Source organism: Camelus dromedarius, chromosome 1 (assembly GCF_036321535.1).
Source record: "Camelus dromedarius isolate mCamDro1 chromosome 1, mCamDro1.pat, whole genome shotgun sequence".
Taxonomy (NCBI): domain Eukaryota; kingdom Metazoa; phylum Chordata; class Mammalia; order Artiodactyla; family Camelidae; genus Camelus; species Camelus dromedarius.
In genome coordinates, this window is record NC_087436.1 from 109,389,198 (window position 1) to 109,397,581 (window position 8,384).

Below are 8,384 nucleotides of genomic sequence, written 5' to 3' on the forward strand. Positions count from 1 at the left end.
AAATGCTGCCTTATATTTATGCATTTATCATCAATCAGATTAAAAACACGGACATCCAACCTGTTCCGTAAGTGTAAGCAGCTCTGGATCTTTGTCCTTTTAAGGACTTCTACAGCAGCTTTCATAAAACGTTTGCTGGAGGAAAACACACTAATATCCTCATGGCAGGATTTAGCCAACCATCTAGCTGGAAGGAGGTGTCCAAGAATCTTCTGAGGAATTTTCAGATTTAAGTCAAGAGCATTATTCCTAAAGGTCTCTTTGGCTTCCTAAAATTTGTTCTAGCTCATTTACATATCTTGAATACCAATCATTTCACAAACAAAACTTCCCTCTTAATATCCATTGTACTAATTAGCTAAACATCTGATCTTGTTTGGGAAAAAAAGGACAGTTAAGTTACTTCAAGTAACTATATGTTTTAATTCAACACCAAGACCCACCCTGGGGGAGTTTTCTGGATTAGGACGATTGATTGACCTAGGCTGTGGATGAACATACTGCACTGAGGATGCTGAAGTGATTTAAGCAGATTTCACACAAAGCAACAGAAGAAAATGATGTGTTCAGTTTGGGATATGTTTAATGGGAGGTGGCAAGTGGATAGCTCAGCAAATGTTCAATTTTGCAAGTTTGATCTCTGAAAATAAGGTATGACTGCACATTCAATTTTGAAATCACTAGACTGTGGTGTATTTTCCTATGTTCATAAAAATGTGTAACAGTGGTATCATTTATTCATTCATTTATTCTTATACTCAGTGATTGTTTATTAAATGTGGCAGATGGGATGGTGAGTTTGGCCTAAGAGTAGGGGGCCAGAGTCACAGACCCTCCTTTCAAGAAGCTCACATTTTGCTGGGAATACAAGTAAGGATGATGCGAGCAATACAATCTAGGAGGATCGATGTAAGGAAATCTCTCCCCATCCCAGTAAACAGCTGCAACTGAGAACAGACTCATCTTTTTTAGCATTTAACCCTTTAAAAATGGCAAATGAAATTGGTAAGATTAAAAAGACAATTATGCAAGCTTCATTTAAAATACATCTTAGTAACAAACTGTAGAAATGATCCCTGAAAGTATAGTCTTGATAAATTGGGAGTTCGAGATTTGCAGATATTATCTACTATGTATAAAACAGATAAACAACAGGTTCATACTGTATAGTGCAGGGAGCTATATTCAATATCTTGTAGTAACTTATGGTGAAAAAGAATATGAAAATGAATATATGAATGTTCATATATGACTGAAGCATTATGGTGTACACCAGAAATTGACACATTTTAAACTGACAGTACATATATATATATATGTATATATATATATGAAAGAAAAAGTACATCTTAGGACACTTTGTAAGGAAGCTGCCTCAAGAATGGATTAGGCAAGAGATAATAAATGCTGGCGAAGATGTGGAGAAATGGGAACACCAATACACTGTTGGTGGGAATGTAAATTGATGCAACCACTGTAGAAAACAGTATGGGGGTTCTCCAAGAAATTACAAATAGAACCCCCATATGATCCAGCAATCCCACTTCTGGGTATGTATGCATAGGAGATGAAGTCACTGTCTCAAAGAGGTGCCTGCACTCTCATGTTGATCACAGCATTATTGACAACAGCCAAGGTATGAAGACAACCTTACGTGGTTTGAGCTGAATGATCTGCTGATGTGATAAGTGAAGATATTTATCCTGGTACCCAAGATTACCTGATTTTTTTAAACTAGTAACTACTCCCTGAGAGGTGCCCAGGGAAAACATACATTGGAGAGCTGTAGCTAGCAAAATATTAGTGTCTTTGAGTATTACACGTTGGTTCCCAAATCCAACATAAAACTCTTTGACCTAAGCTGAATCTTGTAAATAATGCATAAGCCCGGGGACAGACTTGTTAGGTTTGAATTTTGACTGAATGTTATCTTAAAAGAATTATGTCATCTCTTGAAGATCTCAAATTCTTTAGCTGTAACACATTTCCATATCTATCTATATATTTTATATGTATATGTGTGTATATTATATGTAAAGTCAGTTTACAATGTTGTGTCAATTTCTGGTGTACAGCGTAATGCTTCAGTCATACATGAGTATTCATATATTCATTTTCAATTCTGGTGCTTTTAATTAATTTATTTACTTGTGCAGATATCTGTATTTTCCCAATGGACATATATAATTAAAATGGTGACAGTAAGTCCACAAATAAAATTAGATTCTTTGAATTATTTTCCCTTCCTTTGTTTTTTTTTTTTAATACTCATTCTCCTGAGATCAAATTAAGGCCAGAGCAAGGTTGTATGAATGTGTTTGTCAAAATGGGATCTCTTTTAATGATTACTAGCCCTTAATGTGATCTGAAGTTGATTATGAATTTGAAGTTGGTGGCACAATACCTCAGAACGTGGAGGTACACTGTATCAGACAAAGACATCATTTCTCATTCAAATCTCGCCCACTAGAGGAGCTGTCTAGGGCAATTGGGAGAAGTTTGATAGGCTCAGCTTTTATTCATTTTTAAAGTTTAACCCTGAGTCATTTTACCTAAATCAGGAAGCTACTTTTACGGTCAGATCGTGCATGCTTTTCATAAGCAGCAGACGTATTGCATATCTGCTCCAAGTCAGATTTTGGAAACACTTACTCCTCTTGAAAGTTACTTTTTTTGTTCTGTGGCATTTCATGGAAAACACTTGCTCCAGCCAATAAGTTATGGATATATTTTTTAAGACTGAAAAGATTCTTAATATGAATAAGCTAATTGAATCACGGAAATAAGAGCGATTAAAGAAATTTTGGTTTATAATACAATCGTGCAGTTGGAAAGAATCTTGAGAAGTGATCAACTTCAATTCTTCTGTTTAGGCTAAAGGATACCACCAACTCTCCCCACGCTCAACACACACACACACACACACACGGGTTTCTGTCCTATTTTCAAAGCAATTTAAGAAACGCAATAAAAGCTCGTGTGACGAATTCTGCCCTCTAGTAGTTCTTACGATTATGAAGTTATTTGAATACCTTTTGTTGGCAAGTATAAAATGCCATAATTATATGCTGTTTTCCTAGGATGTTTTTTGTATTATTTGTTATCTGATTCTAGGATTTCCATATAGCTTCCACTCTTCTGTCATCTCCCACAGTTTCCATCCCTCTCCTGAGTAAGTTGGGAATTATCATTATTTACTGTTGTTATAAGCATCAAAGATGTGTAATGTGTCAATCTGTCTAGGCTGAATTCTCTCTCCCAGAAGGCCCTTTTTTGGTATATTTCATTAGGAGAGAGGAAGGAAGGCAGCAGCCATTTGGTAGGACACGTATGTGGTTGCTGTTCCGCTGAGTTACCTCCTTGGTGTGCAGCAGCAGCTGGACCTACTGTTGCTCTCCCTTCCCCTTGGATCTTCTTTCAGTTCTCTTACTTCTTGGCCAGGTGTGTGTACGTGTATGTGTTCAGCACTTCGGGAGAGGGACATGGCTTCTGGAAGATGCCCGTTATGAGGGCAGTGGTGATAAGAATGGACACAAGCTTCAGTCCTCTGTTGAGGAGCTCCAGCTTGTTGTCATGGCATTCCAGCAGGCTGGTGATCTTCTCTTCCAGACTCCCTGCCCTGGGGACTTTGGGCTCCAGCATTAGATGTGGAGGCAGCCTGCTGGAGACTTCTTAGCCAGCCCTCACAACTGGGTAAGCCAGTTTCCTGTAATAAATTCTTCAGTATATGTCTACATATCCTAATGGCTCTGTTTCTCTGGTTGAACCCTGACAGTTACATGCAGGAAGCAGAGCTAGAAACCAAGATTAGAAGTCAAGACTGTCCCTCATTCCTGCCCTTCCTCAGTCCAGTTTCAAGATTCTCTTTCCTTTTGTGTAGTATTCCTGTGCATCTCCAGAAAATATACTGGAAAATATCTCCCTGAGGGGTGGTAGAATCTTGTAAATATCCAGCCACCGGATGAGACACTAATTCTTTTATTCAGTATCTGTTTTTCTCTATGACAAACTCTAACTCTGCAGGAAACAGATACTGTTTTTTTGAATCCTATTCTCTGGCCTGGGACAATCCGCTGTATCTGAGGAGGAGGCAGGCTGTAAGGAAGGAAAAGGTCTATGTCTGGTGTCTACCACTAGTCCAAACAACTTTGTCACACGTAGCTGGGGCTGGTTAAACACACTGACTGCTGGTGTTCCAGTGGTCTTTTCATGTGGACAGGGTAAGTTAGGGGCTGAGCTGAGCCCCTTGGACAGGCTTGATAGTTATCAGAACAAACTGATACCCTTGTGATGGTTGTTTCTGGCTGGTGCCTGTTCTGATTAGCTGGTGTCGATGCCATGTAAGTTGTCAAACATTTCCCATATCACCCCCACCCACAGATTTAACTTGAAATGCTCATTCATTCATGGGAAACATTTATAGAGTTTGCAATAGGTTGTAAGCACAATACTGATACAAGGGAAAACAAACACGAATAAGGAGGCAAGACTGCCATCTAAGAGTGCCAGGAGAGACAGACACTTCTGACTCTGAGTGTAGGAAGCGTTGGACTCAGTCAAATATGTTACAATTATTCTTTGCTGTCATTTACTATCTTTTAGACCAGGTAACTTAATGGTGCAGTAAGTCTGTAAGAAAACAGACTTACTTCCATTCTAACTTGCTTAACTTAACAATCTAATTCTGGGTCAGTTATTTAATCTTTTCAGGTTAAAATTTTTGTAACTAAAAGATAGAGATAGAACTGTTAAGAATTTTTGTTTGTTTTGTTTTGTTTTGTTTTTTTGTTAGTGGGAGTACTGAGATTGAACCCAGGACCTCATGCACATAAGCATATGCTCTGCCACTGGGCTCTACCCCACTAAAAAAATTTTTTTAAAGTATGTGAAGGAACCTAGCATGACAGTCGCAAGTATCCTTTTATTTTTAATTTGACTGGGGTTTTTTGTTTTAATCAAGAACTTTTTTAAAAAAAAAAACTTTTTACAATTAAGAATGCTGATTTTTTTTCAAAATCCTTCTCAGCAGCTGGAATTATAATAATAATTTTTTTAATTTGGCCACCAATTTGATCAATTATAAAAATAGATTTTTTTCAATATCTAATCGTCCTTATATTTGTACAATTAATCCCACTTTGGTATTTCATTTTCCTTCCAGATTTAATTAATAGAAATGTATTTAAGATTTCTTTTTATCTGTATGTCGTGGGTATTTGCACAAACTGAGTTCTGAAAGAAATAGCACAGTTTTTATGACTTTTAAATCAATTTAATGCCAACTGCAAGCACATAGGCCCCTAGGTGGGCAGGGAATTCAATGTCAGTTATTCTTGAGTCTCTTTCCCATCACTAAGGTAGAACAGTTTCTAAGGTCTTGCAAAGTACCGAGGCATCGGGGGAACCCCTTGTCATCAGTCAGCTCTGCTCTTCAGTTGCTCCCAAGCCACTCATTATTCAGTCCTAGATCCTTAAGCTGCCATTTTCCTCAGAGGTTTTACTGCTTTTTAGAACATGCCAGAGCGCAGAGTACAGATCCCTGAGGTTTTAGGGAATTCTAAGACTTTCTTTCTTGCCAGTTTTGAGGGAATTTCTTCTTCTCTTTCTTCTTAGGGAATACTGATCTCCATCAAGAAAATATTTAAACTGATCTCTTCAGTGGAGGTTTTGCAAAAGAGGAGAGAGAATTGTTCAAAAATCCTAGAGGCAATAAATGACAAATCATAACAACTTGGGGCTGAGTCGGGGGAAGATTAGTTAGAGAGACACGCAACATAATTTGATAACATGAACTGTGACAGTTGGCATTTCTTCCTAGCTTTGTAACAGTTTAAACAGCACAAAAATATCATTCCTTCTCAAAGTTTGGAAGAATCTCTTGCCAAAAACTGTCTGAATTTCATGCCTTTCCGGAGAATAGCTCTTTTACAAGTATTTCAATGTATTACATGATTGTTGGTGTATTCAGATTTTCTGCTTTTTCTTAAATTAACTTTGATAATCTCAATTTTTCTAGGATTATCATTTATTTCATTCGGGGTTATCATATATATGAGAGAATTATGCATAGTGTTGTAATTAAAAAATCATACTTGTTTCAGGAGTTTTTTTCTTATTTCTGAATAATAATGTCACACTTTTTACTTGATCAGATTACTTAGAAAGGTTGTCTGTTTTGCTGTTGTTTCTCAAAGGTTCAGCTCTTGGGTTTTTAAATTTTTTCAGTTTCAACTGTATTAATTTCTTCCTCGTCTTTCATCCCCTTTCTCTAGGTTTGTTTTCTTTTTCTCTTTTTAGCTTCGTGGGTTGAAGGCTTAGCTCATTTATTTCCCAGGAATCTTGTTTGATAAGAAATGCACTCAGCACCATGCTTATGCCTCAGCTTCCAGGAACTGCTCATATCTTAGATGTAATGTGGCTTATTATCACTGTAACTGTTTTGTAATCTTGTAATAACAGTTTTGTTTTAACTGACCACAGGCTTTTTTTTTTTTTTTTTGCACTTTCTAGGAGAACATTTAAAATTGTCCATTATTTGGTGTATTTAAGTACATTTTCCCCTAGTTTTATTGAGTAGTGATCTGAAAAGATAGTTTTTGAAATTTTAGTTTTGAAGAGTTTATATTAATTATCTTATATTTTAAATACGGATGGCCTATTTTAATCTCCACCTTCTCCTCCCTAAAGAATATTCAACAGTGAAGTTAAGAGTTAACCCATTGTTCTCTTACACTTCAGTAGAATGTTGGTGTCTTATTATTTCATAAAACTTCCTCTACCTTTTACTCTTGACTTTAGGTCTCTTATTATCTTCTTCGCTATTATTCCTCAGATTTTTTTTATCAGCTACTGTTTCCTTGTGCATCTTTTTATAATAGTTTTCACCAGAATTTTTCTTTGGCTTTCCATGATTCTCCTTCTTTCTTTCTTTCTTTTTTTTTTTTTTTTTGGCAAATCACATTGTTGGGCAAGCTCTTTTATTTCTGTAATATCTGCAATTTATTTTACATTTTCCTATCAGTACTTAAGTCTATCTTTTTTTCTAACAACTACCCACTGAACATAATCACCAGAACATTATGAACAACATGAACATTAACACCAGAAGTCTTTTTGTAGATTTCAACCAAAAGTTTATGAAAAGTTTCTTGAGAAGTGCAACATAACTGATAATAAAGGAATGGAATATGTCTTTTGCACAATAAGTATAATAAAAATTCAGAGAACAATGGCTTTTGAATTTATTTAGATGTATTACCATTTATTCTCTGTATTATATCTCTGTAGTTTTCTCATTTAGGCAAATTTCTTTTTTTCTGAATTTCTTTCTATTAACTATTATTATTATCATCCTTAAGCCTAATTTATCCAGTTATAGAGAATTCTGTAATTGTTTGAAGACATACCCTAGATTATGGATAAAATATATAAATGCAACCAAGATTTCAACATTAGCCTACGTCAAATACCATTAGTCATCTTTCCTATCATCAAGTCATTGATGACAAGAGTTTTGTGTATATTATTTGCTAACCAGTTATGTATCAGCCTAATGAGTATATAATAGCCAAAAAAGATTTTCCTTATTAATTAGTTTGTATTTTATGACATGCAATGTTGTATGACAAAATATCTTGTTAAACTCAAGGTAACTTAAATCTTTTCTCTTTTTTTTATATCTACCATGCCTATCAATCTTCTACATAATTAAATTAGATTATTAGTCAGACTGAAGTGTTCTTTAGCAAGCTACATTGGTATTTATCTAGTTTCCAGTTTCCTTCAGATGTTGTTGAATTTACTTTAAAAAACAGTATATTCAGATTTTTTTTTAGAATCTAGATTTCTCTTTTCATGTGAATATAAGCAAAACATATATTTTAATTAAGTAAATAGATTATATTATGTGTTAATATGGTTAATTGATAGATTATTTATAAAACAAGCATGAATTATTCTTAAAATAAATCACTTTTGACTCCCAGTTTCTCTTCTCAACCTCTTCCCTTTCTGGCCAAATAAATTCACAGTCACATTCAATAGCTGACAACTTAGAAGAAACTGTAACTAAAAAAAAAAAAATCAGTTGACTCTGGGGAAAACTTTGATGATAGTTTGTTATAATAAACATATGACCATTGCAACGATAGAATCTGATATAATGACACAGCCTCTTTATTAACACTGCACATCTGCATATTAAAAGCATCATTTTATTAAGTGCTCCTTTGCTTGCTTGCCAAATGACCAACTTTCTGTTTATCACTTTACTCTTAAATCAAGTTGAGCCATCCAAACCAGAAAATTTCTTCCCTTTTTCTTTGCCTTTACTTTGAAATCCTTTTTAAGTTCTTGTTTATATTATGTAACTGTGGATCATTTAG

General features: G+C 35.2%; 1 pseudogene; it reads right to left on the bottom strand.

The window, feature by feature from the left end:
• Positions 1–1,021: 1,021 nt before the first annotated feature.
• LOC116149099 (small nucleolar RNA U3) lies at positions 1,022–1,092 on the bottom strand (annotated as a pseudogene).
• Positions 1,093–8,384: the final 7,292 nt, after the last annotated feature.